Genomic DNA, 18,729 nt, shown 5'->3' with positions numbered 1-18,729 from the left:
TAGAGGCTGTGGAGCTTTGTTTCCTTTGTCCCCTGTTAAGCTGCTCAGCAGTAGAACACGGCAGGCGGAGTTCAGCCTTTTTCTCCCCACTGAGTAACCACCAGCGTGCCTCACAAATCCCCTGTGATTAATGAGAGAAAGCTTGAAGGCCAAAGAGCATGACTTCCAAGCACACTTTAGCTCTGGGCACCTCCTGTTTTAGACAGCTAGCCCAGTGAAGTCACCATACGCTACCTGAGAATCCACTTCTAAATGCATGGTCTCCTAAAGCGACCAACCTCTACACAGGGCCTGTATTCCTACCAGAATTATGACGAGTCTCCAGGACTCAGAGAACAGTTGCCCAGGATAAAATGACAGCGATGGCAGGTGGACACTGTGGCATTGCTGAGCTCCGTCCTTTCTCAAGAGTCTTCCCTCCACCAGCTCCACTCTTAAACCTCCCAACCCAAATATGGCAACTCCATGCAACATGGTTGAGCTTGCACTTAGACATATTTTCCTCATTCTACCATGGACAGCCAAAGTTACCAACAAGAGAGGAGCAAACCAAGTATGTCATTAGAAGAGAAGATATTGCGGCTAAGGCTCACTTACTTTGGACATATCATGCAATCAAACTTACTAGAAAAATCATTAATGCTCGGGATGGTCAGTGGCAAAAGGAAACGGGGTCGCCAAAGGATCCGCTGGCTTGACACGATCAAAGACGATACAGGAATGATCATGAACCAATTAAAAGAAGCAGTCAGAGACAGGGACGCGTGGTGAAGACTTCTATAGAATCACTGAAGGTCAGACACGACTGAAGGGATAACATAATCCTCATCCTCATCCTCATTCTAGACCAGGCTTTCACTACCAGGATGTCTTCACAGCCCTGGAAGTGTTTCTTGAATGGGTGGAAGTTAATTGTTTATACAAACATTTCTTGAGTGACATGACCATATACGGTCCTGTTGACTTGCCCCCCCCCCCATGGCCAATGATGGGCCTGGACTGGGTGGAAAGGGGAGGCCTGCACAAGGGATGGGCATGCACACAGTTATGCTTCCCAACCATATTCTGAATCATCACACCATTTCTGGGGTTTCTTGAAGCATGAAGGATGTTTCAGGAGTTTCTCAATGATGAAGAAGTTGAGAAAGTCTGTTCTAGAACATCCGGTAAATGACAAAATTTTTCAGAGTACTTAAGATTCCTGGAACAAGCCATAACTTTTCAGATGCAAGATTGTTTTCAAAACCATGATTCAGATGCTAAAAACATGTGTTCAGTAGAGAGTCACAATTTTGAGAAGAAGCATTGTGAGTAGTTCTACAACTTGCTTTTTTGACCCCCTTTTATTTATTATAGGAAAGATCCAAGCCTTTAATCTCTTCGACAGAAACACCCACCCACCCACACTCAATGATTTTACGGTAATATTCAGAATCACCTAATGGGTTTGTTGTAAGCATTGCCAAGATATATCAGAAGAGCTCTGTGCCCTACACCTAGGGTTGCCAATCTCCAGGTAGTAGCTGGAGATCTCCCAAGATTACAACTGATCTGGAGGTGACAAGGATCAATTCATCTGGAGAAAACAGCCATTTTAGAAGGTGGACTCTATAACATGCATTGAAAGAACATTATCCAATATGTGCGGGATGACTGAGGAACAGAGAAACATCAAAATGAATGCAAAGAAACCTAAGTAGCTACAGACACATCCTATTTTAGCAGGTTCGGTGTTTTCTCCTCCGTCTTACTCTTTCTGTTCCTTTCCTTTCCCTCGACCCACTAAAACGAGCGTGCTACAAATAAACCGTTGCATTGAATTGAACGAGTGGTGAAGCATAAAACCGCAACTATGCAGAGGACAGGAATATATGGCTCATGAACTTAAAATAAGGTTGCACATTCTCAGCACTAAATTGCAAGGGTTACAGAATCCCCTAAAACCTCTCTCTTTCTCCCTGTGCCAAACAGTGCAATCCTAAACAGAGTTACGCTCTTCTAAACCCACTGCCTTCAATTATTTCCCATTGAAGTATCCCATTGAATGATATCCCATTGAAAAAGGGTGTAACTTTGATCAGGTTTATACAGCATGAGACCTATTTTCCCCTCCTTGAAAGATTTCTTAGCTTGCCTTAAAATCTTAAACCACTAATTTTTGTATAATTTCGCCTCATTTTGGGGGGGGGGGGGAGTATAGAACATCTGTTTTGTATTATGAAGTCCGGCTGTTATAACTAAAGGCTGAATGGGGAGAAAATTGTCGTTCATGCTGCTCAAGGCGTGCAAAAATAGAACAAGCAAATATCTATTCTGTTCCTTTGGGAATTAGGAAACACTTGGTGAGGTTTTTTTTCCTTTCATAATTTTAAGAGCGAGCAGAAAAAAACACTTGCTCTGGCAACTTGCCTGGAGAAAGATCCATTTAGGCAAAGAGCATTCCGAGAGGTAAGGACTTAGGCCAGGGGTAGTCAAACTGCGGCTCTCCAGTTGTCCATGGACTACAATTCCCAAGAGCCCCCTGCCAGCATTTGCTGGCAGGGGGCTCTTGGGAATTGTAGTCTATGGACATCTGGAGGGCCGCAGTTTGACTACCCCTGACTTAGGCCTATTGAAGCCAAAGTCTCCTCATTGCTCTGAGACCACTGAAGGGAGAGGGCACCCAAATAACCTGCATAGGGATGCCAGACAGCCTCCCACACAGTGGGAGGGGTGGTCACCTGCTTTACATGGAAAACTGGACACTAATCATACTTGTATTACAACCTTATCCTTATCCATGGTTCCTCTATATATTTGTGAAACAGTCTGGGGGGAGTGGAACGTGTCCGGCTGTCCGAGTTGGAATAGGGCCAAACAGGGTGCAGCCAGCAATGTTCCTCTCAGACGCGCCAGAAACAGGGAGAGACACACAGAGCCCTGCCAGACCGAACTCGAGCCCTCATTCCCTCCTATTGCTCCTGCTGTGAGGAAGGCAGAGAGAGACATAGAGAGAGCTGCCCCAAACTGCTGACCTGACCTGCGTCCCTCCTAAGCACAAGCCCTCATTACATGCTATGGCTCCTGCTGCAACGGAGAGAGAGACACAGAGAGAGCCGCCCCCGCTGCGATAGAGGGAGAGAGAGACAGAGACAGAGAGCTGCCCCAAACTGCACACCAGCCCTGCTTCCCTCCTACAAACTAGCCCTCATTACCTGCAATGCCTTCTGCTGCGAGGCACACCAAGAGACATGCAGCGAGAGGGCTGGTTGCAATGGGCTTTCTTGTATGTTTATGATAAATGTCTAGTGTTCAAATCATTCCACATATTTTATCTCTAATGTCCTTATAACAAATCTCTAAAGTAGATCAGAATTACTATGCCCATATTTACAGACAGGGGGCTGAAATTGAAAAGGGCAGTGAACTACTCATGCCTTCTAGTGATCTTGAGACTGAAGGGAGCTTTGAACTAGTGATTTATTATTTATTTAAAAAATTCTATGCCCCCTTTCCAGAGAATTTTCTCAAGGCAGCTATGATGGACTTCACTTTTAAAAGCTTTGAAGTACTGTACAAACAACTAAAGGACTGTTCAAAGAAATCTGATTCCTTAGCATCAGCTGAGCAGAGAGAGACTTTAGAGCTGAATGCTGAGAGAGAGAATTCCTTCAGCATTCAGCCCTGACTGAGAGCAGTTTAACACATACAGGAGAACTGAGGGCCTATATAGAGACTCCCAATCAGGCCAAAGAAAGGGGATAGGTCTTTTAGAGATAGGAGAATGACCGCACCAGTCTCTATTGGGATACCTCAGAAAGAACGGAGCCATCTAGAAACAACCCTGTAAGGTGGAACACTCCTGAGCCAAAAAGAAAGGGAGGAATAGATAGTTGCCAGCATAGCTTGTCACTTGCAGGGATGTTTTCACACTTGGCTGGGGATGGATGGGACCAGCAACAACTGGGAAAGCGTCTGCCATTAATTACTAATGTGGACAGCTTTATTTCTCCAGTGTTTTTGTGGGCCGAGTCCGGTATTGAAATACCGGATTAGCCCCTTGCCCTAGAACTGATGACAGAGGGGCCAATCGGAAGGTGCGAAGCCCCTCTGCCATTCCTCAATGGGACACGCCAGGTAGGCGGCTGCTGAGGGGAGGCTTTGGCGCGGGCCTGCGACGCAGCGGTCCTGCTCCAAGCGCCGTGGCGAAGCAGGGCAGTCACCGGGGAGGGGGGCAGCCGGGGGAGGCTTCTGTTTTCTGTTTACTAGAACTTATCAAGGACATGGAATTTCTTGTGCACCATTTGTTTTTAACACATGCCATCAGAGGCGGGAGGTGAAAACAATTGTGATAATAATGCGGACACTTTTCTCGGTGACTTCCTTTATCTTAACAAGCTCGGCCTTTCTGACTTTCTGCGGAAATTAAGATCTATTTGGCGTCATATTGACCTACTTTCCAGAGCGGTTGCCCGCATGGCCAATGACATTTGCAAAGGTGGAAAAGACGCTTGAGCGGGCTTCAGCCTTGCCGTCCCTCTTTTGCAGAAATGAAATGCAGAAATGTCTGTTTTAGAGATCACATCTGTGCAGCACAACACAATCAACCTTCCATGTCAATACTGACCTTCAGAAAAAAATAACAACCGGATGCCGCTCACCTCAGTGCTCAAATGTACAGCTTCGCATCCTTTTCTTAACTCAGTAGATAGACAGATCAATTGATCGATCAAACTCCATCAAGTCCCATGGGATGTTCCAGGCAAGAGATGTTCAGAGTAGGGTTGGGTGAACGGTGCCCGAAGCGGCCGTTCACTCCCAACGCAGGAAGCCCCGTGCCTCAGGGGGGAAGGGGAGGCGCAGGCATCGGCGCACCGGCGGGCGCACATAAACAGGTGTGAAGCTCAACGCCTGCATGTGTGCACCCTCCGGCATGCTGGGGCCTCCCTTCCCTCCCGTGGTGCGGTGCAGCACTGGCTGCGTCAGGAGCACCCAACCCTAGTTTGGAGGTAATTTGTCATTGTCTGTCTCTGTTTAGCAACTCTGGTCTTTCTTGGTGGTCTCCCATCCAACAGTGACCAGGGTCAAACTTGCTTTGTATCCAGGATCTGACAAGATCAGATTAGCCTAGAGCAGGGGTAGTCAAACTGCAGCCCTCCAGATGTCCGTGGACTACAATTCCCAGGAGCCCCTGCCAGCATTCGCTGGCAGGGGCTCCTGGGAATTGTAGTCCACGGACATCTGGAGGGCCGCAGTTTGACTACCCCTGGCCTAGAGTATCCAGGCCAGGGCAATTAAGAAATGTAACAACTCTAACATCAGCCTCTATAGCAGAAGATAAGGTGGTAGCCAGTGTTACACGTTAAATAGTGTTTTATCCAAGACATAAGCTTTCGTGTGCAAGCACACTTCTGTAGGTGAAGAAGTGTGCTTGCACACGAAAGCTTACATCTCGAAGAAAACGGTGTGGGTCTTAAAGGTGCCACTGGACTCAAACTTTGTCCCGCTGCTTCAGACCCACCTGAATCTACATAGAATACATTGAAGAAGCATTCAGGAAATCACACTCCTTTCCATTCCTGTTATATTGGCTAGAAGGATTCTTATAGACTACCATCATTGAAAGTTGGACTGCTGTATTTTTGAATGTTGTAAACAGCCCCAAGATGGCAAGTCCAATAAGGGCAGGTTATAAATCCAACAATAAACAAACAAACAAACAAACAAACAAACAAACAAACAAACAATGTAGATGTCACCAGGGCATGCACTTTTCGGTTGCCAAACTCCAGGTGGTACCTGGACATCTCCTAGTATTACAATTTGTCTCTAGAAGATCAAAATCAGTTCCCCTGACGAAAATGGCTGCTTTGGAGGGGCCATTCTATGATGGTTCCCAAACCTCCAGGTACTTCTCCACCCATAGCTAAAAACTCTATGCATTATGGTGGCCCGAGCTTTGTTGCCCAGGAGGGACTGCAGCTGGCTAACCTGTTGAAGCTGGAAGAAATCCCTCCTGCCCACAGCTGCCACCAGAGGTTAGATACATCACTGAATGGATGTGTCATTCTTGATTGGTTACACATTGGCTTACACCCTCCAGGTCCCCCTCCCCACCTCCCCATGGCAGGTGGGCCCTCCCATGGTGCCAAGACCAGGCCTTATCTCCCCAATCCCACCCGCCAGCTGACTGCCCTCCCGGTGGCCGGCCAGCACCTGCCCAGGCCACGCAGGTAGCTGAACGCATGGCTAAGAGGCAGATGTGGCCCACAGGTGGACAGGTGGGGGCGAGGGCCAGCACTGCAACCCCGGGTCTTCTTCCCCACCTTTCAGTGGCAGCCAGACCATCCCACAGAACCTGGCCCAGCTCCTAGCTCCTGCACACCAGCTGGCCACCCTCCCAGCAGCAGTCTAACACCTGTCCAGGCTGCACAATTGGCCATGCATGTAACTCAAGAGCAGGCATGGCCCAAGTGCTGGTGGGTGGGCAGGCAGCGAGGGTTCACGTTGCAGCCCCCCTCCTAGGCTTTCTGTGGTGACCAGCCCAACTGCGGTGCCAAGGTCCCAGATCCCCCATCCCTCCTTCCCAGCTCACTGGCTGGCTGATCTCTCGGCGTCAGTTCAGTACAGCAGGCTGGCACTTCTTCTATGTGGAAGAAGTTGAAAGGGGATGTAGCCAGGGGCGGGACAACCTACCTGACTGGCTGTTTGTTGGACAGACGGCCAATCAGATAGGCGACAAGTCTCAACTCCTCCCACCACCCCTTTCCCATTTTATTTATGGTACAGATTTTTCTATTGCACTAAAGCTCAAAATTGTTGAAAAGCAGTAGGAAGTTAGATTTGGATTAATAGCCACAACGCTAGTTGAAAGTGAGATCAGCCTTTTCCCCTGCCTGGTTTGTCTAATGAAAACCTTCCCTTTTGCTCCAGCACAGAACACTCTGAGGCCCAGTCTCTCGTTCTAGCTGAGCCCCTTATCCAGGGGTCCTTGGGTACCTTTTCTATGTTGGCTAAGTAGGCGGAGCCAAGTGGGTTTTTGCTTCTGATTAAGTGTTGGAGATTTGATGAGCTCTGCAGATTTGTAGATAGGTTGCTTTGGAAGTGGCTGCCATGACAACACTACGGTCAGTCTCAGCCAGTGTGCGGCTGTGCCCACCACATGGTATCACAATTCCAAAGGTACCGCAGGCTCAAACAGGCTGGGTATCCCTGCCTTAACTCTTAACTCATCACTGGTTACTAAATCTATTAAGGTCTCAACTATCTGTAAGAGCAATTAAGCAGACAATAGGAGAGCAAAGCTACCTCTTAATTCAAGGCGAAAAGGTGCAACTTGAGAAAAAAAGTGCCACAAATGACTCCCCCGTAAATCCTGGTGGCATCGTAGCGTGGTGGCAGGACATTGAACTTGGACCTGAGGATCCCTGGTTCACATCCAGACTTTAAACAAATTAATTTGTGCGGGCTCAATAAACAGTTTAATGAGAGAACCTCCTAACAGGAGACTGCTGGTTTCCAACAAAGAAGTCCCGGTGAATTACCCTTGTTTCGATATGTTTTGTCAGTGTATAATATAAGGATTGATGGACAAAATGAGATACAATTAGCAAATGCTCTGTGTTCTCTCCATCTCCGTGCATGTGTAGTGGCAACTGCTCATGCGCGGATTCATTTGTTTACTTGCTACATTCTATGTGTACTCCTTTTATTGCTCACATCTTGACCTTGCCACGTGCTCCCTAGGTGTAGTGGAAACTCCACAATCTCTTAATCCACATTCCTTCGGGGATTTTCTGGCTCCTAGCTGCAAACTGCATGGAGCTTTTATTCCAATCCCAGGTTGATTCAGTCTATATAGAATGCGATTTCCGTTTTGATTTTGGGCGATTTAAATTTTCCTTCTGCAACAAGAAGGATTGATCTGGAGTGACCCTACCTTTATTGTGCGATATCTTAGAGTGCTTTTAAACCTCAATATTTTAAGAATCGAATTGAGATAACAGGCTGTTTTGAATCTGGGCTTTCCTCCATGGTAGAGAATCCCTGATTGGCCAAAGCTGCTCATGTGACAAACTTGCCTTAAAGGAGAAGCCCCTAATTTCTCTCAACTTCTGTCGGTTTTGGATTTTTTTCTCTCTCCTCTGCCTTCTTCGATCCTCTCCCCTCCCCCCTCCAAGAAAAGAAAGAGGCTCCCTGCTTGGATCCTCTCCTCCCCCCACCTTCAAGGAAAAAAAGAAAGAGGCTTGGCTCCCCCCCTTTCTGAACTACCCTAACCATGTGCAGAATACTTTTCTGTTTCAATGGGGGGGGGAAGAGGAAGACCCGAGTTCAAATCGATCTGAATTCAACAGGATTGACAATGGAATAAAAAAAGTAAGTGTAGATTCTGCCCTGGATGCACAGGAACTGAAAAATGATGCTGTACAAGGGAATTAAGAGCCAGAATGGTGTGCAAACCTGCTTCAGCAAAGCAGCAGTGGAAGTTAGCATTTAACGCCTACATCAGATTGCAACAAGAACTTAGAGAGTATACTCAAGTGTCTTGGTATGTCTCATAGATGGTGCAAGGTGCCTTGATAAAGCTGCCAAAATGGCTTCTCTGTCCTAACTAATAATATTCAGATCAGATAACAACATCAACAACAACAACAACAACAACAACAACAACAACAACAACTACTACTACTACTACTACTACTACTACTACTACTACTACTACTACTACTACTTTATTTTTGTATCCTGCCCTTCCTAGTAGGTTCAGGGCAGGTAACAAGATGTTTAAAACCAGGGGTAGTCAAACTGCGGCCCTCCAGATGTCCATGGACATCTGGAGGGCCACAGTTTGACTACCCCTGTTTAAAACAATCAATCCTCTGGAGTCCCAAAGCAGCTTACAAACACCTTTCCCTTCATCCCCCCACAACAGACACCCTGTGAGGTCGATGGGGCTGAGAGAACTCTGAGAGAACTGCTCTGTGAGAACAGCTTTAAAAAAATTGCGACTGGCCTAGGGTCACTCAGCTGGCTGCGTGCAGAGGAGTGGGGAATCAAACCTGGTTCTCCAGATTAGAGTCTGCTGCTCTCAACTGCTACACCATGCTGGATCTCTTTAGGTCATTTGGAAGGCATTGAAAAATCTCTACCGAGACAATTGTACCAGCGGCTTCAAGGGGACAGAATAAGATGCAGCTTGACGTGATCGCAGGAAGCACCTGACAGCTAATTCCACTAAGAAGCAACTGCAGGTCAGCGAAAGTGTCCCCAAATCCTGGAGTAATCAGGAAAGTAATTGGGTGTGGGTGTCCACGTGTGCGGTCTGTGTATGCTGAAGGGCTTAATGGTAAATACATTTAAGGTCAGGCAGGTGATGGATTTATAAGGTCGTTTCTTGGAGAGCACTATTGTAACGGTCTGTGGTGAACGGAGACCACAGAGAGTCCTGCCGCTTTCCTGGCCTTTAAAGTCTCTCAATGAAAGGTAAATGTGCTATTTTGCTTTGGAAGAGTCTCCAAATCCGTATGCCCTTGAAAAGATCCTGGAGGCTTTTAATAGACATTTAATAGAGGAAATGGGATCTTTTTTTTTTTACACTTGGTAATTGCTGTGCTCTGAAACTCTATTCATGTGCTATTCATGCAGAGGCTGAGATGTGTATTAACAACTCCTATCAAATGCAAAGAAACCTCCAAAAGCATCAATTTCTCTACATTTTCTTCCTTTCTGTCCAACGGGATTCTAGACACAGACACACACACACACACAAATTTATTCAAACCTTTTCTTATCATGCCTTCCCACCCAAATAAGGTCCCTGAGGCAGTAAACACCAAAACAGAAGTATTTAAAATTATAAAATGATGCAATAAAAATGCAAACAATACCAGAACCAGGGAGGAGGGCCATGGCAGCTGCATGCACTGCACAGTGCTGACAGGGAAATGATGTATGGGTGGTGCAGCCAACTGAGCATGGGTGTTAGGGAACTTGCAAATGGAATAAGGACATACAGGTAAGTGGGGTGGACAGGAAAGTTTGAAGGGGAGCCTGGTGGTGGTGAGAAGAGGGTCCGTGGTCACTGTCTGCCCAGGGCCCCTTAAAATCTGGAACAATCCCTGGGATAGAATATTATCTGCTTATTATCTGTTCCGCTATATATTTCTGGTAAGGCCTTGGAGGAAGAGCTGGTCTCATGGCTTAAGTTCCACTCAGTGCTTGACACCCACTCAGGGCGGCTGTCCCACCCCTGAGTGCCTCCTCCTCCAACCAGCTTGCCTGTCTGTCCAGCAGCCAACCAATCGCCTTCCGTCCCCCACCCCTGACAACCCCCTCCTCCTTCCACTTCCATCTGAGGCTTGAAGGCTGCAGATCCCTGCTGTGTGAGAGCTGCCATTGCCAATGAGTTCTCTAACAGCTGCCTGCAGCCTTTCCAGGTCCTGGGGGGAGGGGGAAGCTGTCTGCAGAGTTCTTCCACTCCATCCCCCTAATCTAGCACCCGGTGTATTCCTGAATGCAATGGGCCTGGCCCCTAGTTCCTGTATAAATCCCATGGCATTTGTACGTTTATAAACTTAGCAATGGGTGAAGCCAACAACCAGTCTGCAAGGCTAGAGAGAGTCAGCATGTAAGCCAGGCTTTCTCAATCAGGGTTTCATGAAATGCTCGGGTTTCTTGAAGGCTCTGTGAGGGTTTCCTGAATGGGTGGGAGTTCATTGATTTTTTAAACATTCAAAAATTTATTAAACATTTTTCTGGTGATGTGAGCCCCCCCTCCCAAAATGGCCAGTGAAGGGCCTGGAGGGGGTGGGAAGGGAAGGGGCCATGGATGGGCATGTACACAGCTATGCTTCCCAACCATATTTTGCATGATTGCACCTGAATCAGGTTTCTTAAAGCCTGAATAAATGTTTTGGGGGTTTCTCAATGGTAAAAGAGTTGAGAAGAGTTGAGAAAGGCTGGTGCAAGTGTTCAGACAGCCAAGTTTCTGTTGGGTAAGCTTCATCCTTATGTGTTTAACACTGAGCATGCAGACTTGTTTGTTGTCATTTTGTACTGATTGTATTTCTAAATCCACATTATGCTGGTTAGGGTCCACTGAGCAAGCATTTACGAGTGGAACGCAGGACTGACCGGTTCCTCGTTTGGATCTTGGAATGTCCAAGGGCATTCCTGCTGCTTGTTAACATTTTTATGTATTGCTTGCGCTTTCAAAGCATTTGATAAAAAGCTTTTCATCACATTGTGCCAAATTCTTTTTGTGTTGTCTTGACATGGTGGCTTTGGTTCATTTGTATGACCACCTGGAGCTGGCAACCCTCATCAGGGCAGTGGACCTGTTTGGCTCCCCCCCCTCCCCACCCAAAATGACTCTGCAGTCTACCAACTCCTTTTTTTTTTTTTAGCATCTTCTCCTCCTCATCCCACCTGAATGAGCAATGAATATTTCTCCAGGGGAACTGATTTCTGTTGCCTGGAGATGAACCATAAGACAGGTTCCACCTGGGGACGGACATCCCTCCTTTTATCCAGGGACTGTGTCTTATTTTTGCTCATCATGTGGTCTCCTGATACATTATCACAGCAAGCTGATCTGGTTACAAATTCACACCGAGGTGCAGAAGTTGGAGCTCTAGCTAGCCATAAACCAGCCGTGCCTTCATCCTCTAGGGCAGGGGTAGTCAACCTGTGGTCCTCCAGATGTTCATGGACTACAATTCCCATGAGCCCCTGCCAGCAAACGCTGGCAGGGGCTCATGGGAATTGTAGTCCATGAACATCTGGAGGACCACAGGTTGACCACCCCTGCTCTAGGGCAGCAAACATGTGACTGCAATTCCCACCTAGGTTTTAGGACTCTGGGTTCAGCTGTTCAAACAGCCGGGTAGAAAAATTTGCTCCGGCGTTAAACGAAACATTAGCTATTAAGTAAAACAAGGTGATTATTTGGCTACCAGCAAAAAGTAATTATTGCATCAAATTGCTATCTTCCAGGAAAGCTGTAAAGCCAGCGGTTTTCCCTCCGTGGATCTGTTTTTTCCATTACTAATTCACGTACGGTTCAGGGGCTTCAACAGCTCTACAATGAAGATAACAGGGGCTGCCCCTAATTGCCGCTGTTTATGAGCACACCTATTCGGAACAGTCCTAATCCTGTCGAAGGGTGTTCCAAACAATGGAAGGAGACACAACTGCAGAGAGAGCACAAGGCAGAAGAATTGCAGAAGGTCTCCACCTCCTCAGTGGTAATTCGAGGGGCGGTGGTTGGGTTGGGGGGGCTGAAAACAACACAAAGGGTGTATGTCTAGCTCCAGTTTCCATCCTGGGTTTGCAGGCCACGAGCTGAATACTGAAATAAGATGCAAAGTGGGAGACCTTCACTGAGATGACCAAACCGGTTTTTAACGTCAAAGTTGCTGCAGGGGCGAGGAGGCAACATAGCTTATCCCTTGAAGATGCTTCTTAGGCCTGCAGCAGAAAAAAGACAGGATCTTTGATTCAAGCAGTCTCCCCCCACTCCACTTCCTGCTGCAGATCTAATAAGGGAGCAGTTTCAAATGGTGCAATTATATAGCAGAGAGGTTTGTGGTCTCCCTCTTGGTACAGTGGTTAATCTGGAGAACTGGATTTGATTCCCCACTCCTCCACATGCAGCTATCTGGATGACCTTGGGCTAGTCCAATTCTCTCAGAGCTCTCTCAACCCCACCTACCTCACAGGATGTCTGTTGTGAGGAGAGGCAGGGAAGGTGATTGTAAGCTGCTCTGAGACTCCTCCTGGTAGTAAAAAGTGCGGTACAAAAATACAGCTCTTCTTCTTAGCCTGCCCTCTTAGATTTGCTCCCCTCTTCTGGTGCAGCTGCTGCAAAATTTTCTAATTTTTCTTCCCCGCAAACTAATTTGTGAGGTCCAGTTATAAATCTCCTTTGCTGGAGTCATGGATGTCCTGGTGATGCCCAGACAAGGAAAAACCAGAGTGGCTCAATAAATCCTGTAAGTTTCAGAAGAATTCGTTTTGACTGCAGTAGTACCGTAAAACAGGGGTAGTCAACCTGTGGTCCTCCAGATGTTCATAGACTACAATTCCCAGGAGCCCCTGCCAGCAAACAGTGGCAGGGGCTCATGGGAATTGTAATCTATGAACATCTGGAGGACCACAGGTTGACTACCCCTGCCGTAAAATATATTTCAACGGGAGGTCAAAATTAAGTTGAACAAGAAGATAGGTATCTTGTCTTCGATAGCTGTAACAGTAACCATCATTCACAACCAAGACTAGTATACTAGGTAGAAATTAGTTGTGTTGGACTTCCTCAGTTGTATGTTCATTGCAAGTGACAAAATAAACTCAGGCAGAGCTCAAAGTCTCTTGATTAACAGACCTCTTTTCTGTGGTGACTGCAGTTGAAACAAATTCTTAGGAAACTTACAGGCTGCAAACAGTGGCTGAAGATCTCCCTCTACTCCAACTAATCTCAAGGCAAATCCATTCATGTGAAGAAAATGGCCGCTTCTCGGTAAGGTGGATTCTGTGGCATCATACCCCACAAGACCTTCCCCTCCCCAAAGTCCCCCCTCCCAAATCTCTAGGTATTTCCCAAACCAGCAATGGCGAAGCTACTTATCATTTCTGATTAAACCCTGAGGTTAAATTTGTGTCTGTTACAATCACGAGAGCACTGAGGCTTCCTCTTTAATATGCAAAAAAGTTCTGTTCATGTAGAAATCTAGCATATCAGGGGGATATGGTTGTCAACCTCCAGGTTTGGCCTGGAGATCTTTATTTATTTATTTTTGTGTTACTTATTCTTAAATTTATAGCCCACCACTCCCGCAAGTGGCTCGTGGCGGGTAACAACATAAAATCCAGTATGACCTCATTAAAAACCCCAATTAAAACCTTCTTGAAGTACAACTGATCTCCATATGACAGAAATCCCTTGGAGAAAATGTTTTCTTTGGAGGGTGAACTCTGTGGCATTATACCTTGCTAAGTTTCCTCCCTCTCCCAAACCATGTTCTCCCCATGCTCTACCCCCCCCCCCAAATCTCCAAGAATTTCCCAACCCAGAAGTAGCATCCCTACAGGGAGAAGGCCTGGTTAGAAACCCACATTTGCCTTGACATGTAGTGGACAGGATTTTGTGTAGAACTCTACTTGCAGTCTGAAATGGTAAACCCTAGACCAGGGGTAGTCAACCTGTGGTCCTCCAGATGTCCATGGACTACAATACCCATGAGCCCTGCCAGTTCATGGGTTTAAACTACAAGTACAACGATATAGTCAGAGTAGTTCAGCAGTGGAATAGGCTGCCTAAGGAAGTGTTGAGCTCCCCCTCACTGGCAGTCTTCAAGCAAAGGTTGGATATACACTTTTCTTGGATGCTTTAGGATGCTTTGGGCTGATCCTGCGTTGAGCAGGGGGTTGGACTAGATGGCCTGTATGGCCCCTTCCAACTCTATGATTCTATGATTCTATTCTATGATTTGCTGGCAGGGGCTCATGGGAATTGTAGTCCATGGACATCTGGAGGACCACAGGTTGGCTACCCCTGCCCTAGACCCAGCTTTGCCACCTCAGTAAAACTGACTTTCAAAACCGTAAATGATCTGGGACCAACTTATCTGCAGGACTACCTCTCCAGGGATGCCCCCCCCCCCAACAGCAGACCAAAATCTGCTCAGTGTCTCTGGCCCCAGAGAGGTGAGACCAGCCTCAACCAAAATCAGGGCCTTTTTTGGCCCTGGCCCCAACTTGGTGGAATACTCTGTCAACTGAGATCAGGGACCTTAATCAGTGTCACAGGGCCTGTAGTATGGAACTACATAGGAACACAACACCTATAACATGAAATTGGCTAGCTTCCCTGAAGAAACATCTGTGGGAATATTGAGGGAAGATCCATCAGCTAAAGAATGAAACCTGCTCAGAGATTTAAATCTAATCGGGCAGACATATGGGAAAAAACTGTTGAGTTGTTTTAATTAACTTAAATTGTGCTTTTAACCTTGTTTATCATTCCGTTTGATTATTTGACGTTACCCGCCCTGAGTCTCACAGGAAGGGTGGGTTAAAAAAATAAAGTTGTTGTTGTTGTTACTAAAACTAGCCAAGAATTTTGCATAATAATCACAATAAAAAAAACTTTTCGACTGCAAAAGTTTGATGCTTTTTAAATATGACTCGCCTTTGTTTGGCCAATATCTCTCTGCTTTTGGATAAGCAGCAGGAAAATGGTAAACAAGGATCTTTTGGCAGATCCTGTAAAGCAGTTGCCAATTCCATCTCCAATTTCATTTATTTTTGAAACACCTGAAGATCTTAGAGGACCAGGTGAGAGATACGGATGGGCTGGATTGTTTGCTCAAACACAGCTCTGTGCTTGGAGCTTTCTGAAGGAGCCCTTCCCCAAGGAGTATTTGTGAAGCACTCGAAGCGTTGCTTAACTGCTTGGATGCCAATTCTCCCGAGCTTTGCAATTTTCATGTTTTCTTCTACCTTGGACCCATCTGGTACATGTGTATAAACAGAAAAAGCGTGATAAATCGCCTAGTAGATTCACCTGTATATAATTAAGGAAATTCATGCTCGAGCACAGTCTTTCTCAACTTTTTTACCTTGAGAAACCCCTGAAACATTCTTCGGGCTTTGAGAAGCCCCAGAAGTGGAGCAATCGTGCCGGATATGGTTGGGGAGCATAGCTATGGACATGCCCACCTGGGGCCCTTCCCCTTCTCATCCCCTCCAGGCTCATCACTGGCCATTTGGGGAGGGGGGGTTCAACATGAAAATATATGGTCATATCACCTGATAAAATATTTAACAAATTTAAATAATATATACAAATTAATTGATTCCCACCCATTCAGGAAACCCTTCCAGGGCTGTCAAGAAACCCCAGGATATCATGAAACCCTGGTTGAGAAAGTCTGATCTAGCAGAAGGACGCAGGACTAAGAAGAAGAGTTGGTTCTTATATGCCGCTTTTCTCTAAAAAAAAAGGAGGCTCAAAGCGGCTTCTAATCACCTTCCCTTCCTCTCCCCACAAGAGACACCCTGTGAGGTGGGTGAGGCTGAGAGGGCCCTGATAGCACTGCTGAGTCAGAGCGGCTTTATCAGTGCTGTGGTGAGCCCAAGGTCACCCAGCTGGCTGCATGTGGGGGAGCGCAGAATCAAACCCGGCTCGCCAGATTAGAAGTCCGCAATCCTAACCTACACCAAACTGAGGCACAATTCTCATCCTTAAGTGGCATGGAGATTCTGCAGATAGTTGCTTTGTACTCTTATGTATACTGCTACAAACATCTGAATCTGTGAGTAAATACTAGACCAGAGGTGGCCAAACTGTGGCTCTCCTGATGTCCATGGACTACAGTTACCATGAGCCGCTGCCAGCATGGACATTGGGAGAGCCACAGTTTGGCCACCCCAGTACTAGACCCTCTGAGCTGCAAAGGGCCAGCTCCCATGTCATTGTTCCTCTTCCCTACCACATAATCAACTTCTCCTCTTCTCTGGGACCATCCCTGTCCTCATAAAGCATGTTACAAGAGCCCCTCTTCTTTAAACAATGCTGCCTGCCTACTGGATGACTTCTAGGGCTGTGTAATCAAATGGTCATTGCTCATGATCGGTTCTTCTTTCATTTAAAATGGTTGATATTTTAAAACATAGTAATTAAGAGAACAGGACAGCCTTTTGCAACCTTTTGACCATCGAGGAGCCAGAAAATAATTTTTCAGGCTTTGATGAGCCCCAGAAGTGATGTCAGTTGGCCATGCCTCCCTGCCATTCCCCCGGAAGTGAAATCACCATCTGCATTAGCAGGCAGGTTCTAGGAGAAATGAGTGGGGAGAGACATAGGCTTACAGACTCTGCTGTCTCCCATGCACAGAAACCACAGGAGAACTCACACATGCTTGAGAGCAGGGAGAGGGAGCAATGGAAGGGAAGGGAAAGGTTGCGGACCATGTCTGGAGCTCCTGTGGATTCCTAGTTGTGAATCCCTGGAATAGGCAATCAGTTGGTTTCAGAGGGAAACATGGTTGAACTCTACAGGGATTGCACAGGCTCTGTGGGAGAGCATCAGAAAGTCCCAGATTCAATCTCCGGCATCTCCAGCACAAAAGATCCTGTGGTAGGTGATATGAAAGACCTCTGCCTGTTGCTGCCAGTCTGAGTTGACAATACTGATCTTGATGGAGCAAGGGTCTCCAAAATTTCAGACAGAAAGTCTCCCCAACAGCTGACGGTTAGAATTCCTATTTGGACAGCAAGTGCAGAGAACCCCTATTCTGCACAGATTGGATAGTGCACTTTAGAAGCTGATTTTCTTGTTTCGCACAGGAAGATCCAGCTGTAAAAGTGCATTATCTGTCATTTGCAGAAAGTATTCTAGCTCTTTTTCCGGGGTCTTCAAATGGGGTAGGGGGAGGTTTCTTTAAAATACAAAAGTGGAATTAGCCAGTGAGAGGGTGGAAAATCCAGTTTTCTCCCTCACCATACCTCTCTGTACTACATTTCCTTTTGCATTTCCATATCCCCCCAGCTCACCTCCATAATCAGAGGTTGGTTGGGAGAAAACATGATGCATACACTGAGGCATTGCAAATGAAGGGGAGAAAACAGTAAGGTGGGTAAAATCAAGGTGAGTTCCCCTTGCATACACAACACAGCGTCTTTGTTTAGAAGAGTTGGTTTTTATACCCCGCTTTTCACTTTCCGAAGGAGACTCCAAGCAGTTTACAATCAATGTCCCTTCGCCGCAACAGACACCCTGTAGGGTAGGTGGGGCTGAGAGAGCTCTGACTGAATTGCTGTGTGAAAACAGCTCCAACAGGACTGTGACTAGCCCAAGGTCACCCAGTTGGCCACATGTGAAGGAGGAGGAGTGGGGAATCAAACCCAGCTCTCTGGATTAGAGGCTACTGCTCTTAACCACTACAACCAAGCTGGCTGGATCTTCCTTAATTTACACACAAATAAGAAGATTCATTTGTATCGCTGCTGCACTTGTAGATATAAGAAGAAACAGCCAACAGATCCTGAATCAACAATTCTCTCTGAGACGGCCCCTGGTTACTCTGGGGCATAGGGAACGGAAAGGGGTTCGGCAGCGCTGGCATGGCGTGGGAATTAAAACTAAGACCCAGGCCATCCAGGTTCAAATCCTCATTATCTGTGATGTTTGCTGGGAGACCTTGGGTCAATCCTTTCCCACTCTCCTTTCTCAGGGGACGGGGCCAGCCTGGGCTCCTCGGAGGCAGAGCAGGACAAAAATGAACTAGAAAGGAGGGTTAAGGTGCTTCTACTTTTCACAGGTTCAGAACTCTCTTCCTTGACCCTGAGTATCGCTCAGGACCGCAGCACACGGCTGCCGTGCTCTTGGAGCTGGCGTTTTCTGCTGTAAGGTTTACATGACTTTGAATATTACAGCCATCCTTACCCTCAGTGCCACCATTCAGAAATTTGAGTCTAGGGATGTGGAAAATGGGAGCGAGTGCAGTGCTTTTACAGCCGAATTCAATTAAAACAGGCAGTGCTCATTTTCAACATGTGCTTTTGGGGAGACGTGAACCAGGCAAGGCTGAAAGTCACTTGCGAAACCTGCTGTGCAAATCTCTAGGTGTCATTCCCAGTGATGTTTAGCTGCCACCAGTAATGAGTGGAGAGGGGTGGGGGGGGGGAGCTGTCCCCTGGAACATGGGCCAAACGTTATTCTTGGCTACTGTGGTACAACTAGAAGGGACG

General features: G+C 46.8%; 1 protein-coding gene across 13 annotated transcripts in view; it reads right to left on the bottom strand.

Moving 5' to 3' along the window:
• PHACTR1 (phosphatase and actin regulator 1) overlaps window positions 1–18,729 on the bottom strand; it is a 312,123-nt gene that overhangs the window by 107,113 nt on the left and 186,281 nt on the right. The gene's annotated exons all lie outside the window — the stretch shown is intronic.

The sequence above is a fragment of the Paroedura picta genome, chromosome 9 (assembly GCF_049243985.1).
Source record: "Paroedura picta isolate Pp20150507F chromosome 9, Ppicta_v3.0, whole genome shotgun sequence".
Lineage (NCBI taxonomy): Eukaryota > Metazoa > Chordata > Lepidosauria > Squamata > Gekkonidae > Paroedura > Paroedura picta.
The sequence above is the reverse complement of the archived record's forward strand: the minus strand, read 5'-3'. Positions and strand labels throughout refer to the sequence as shown.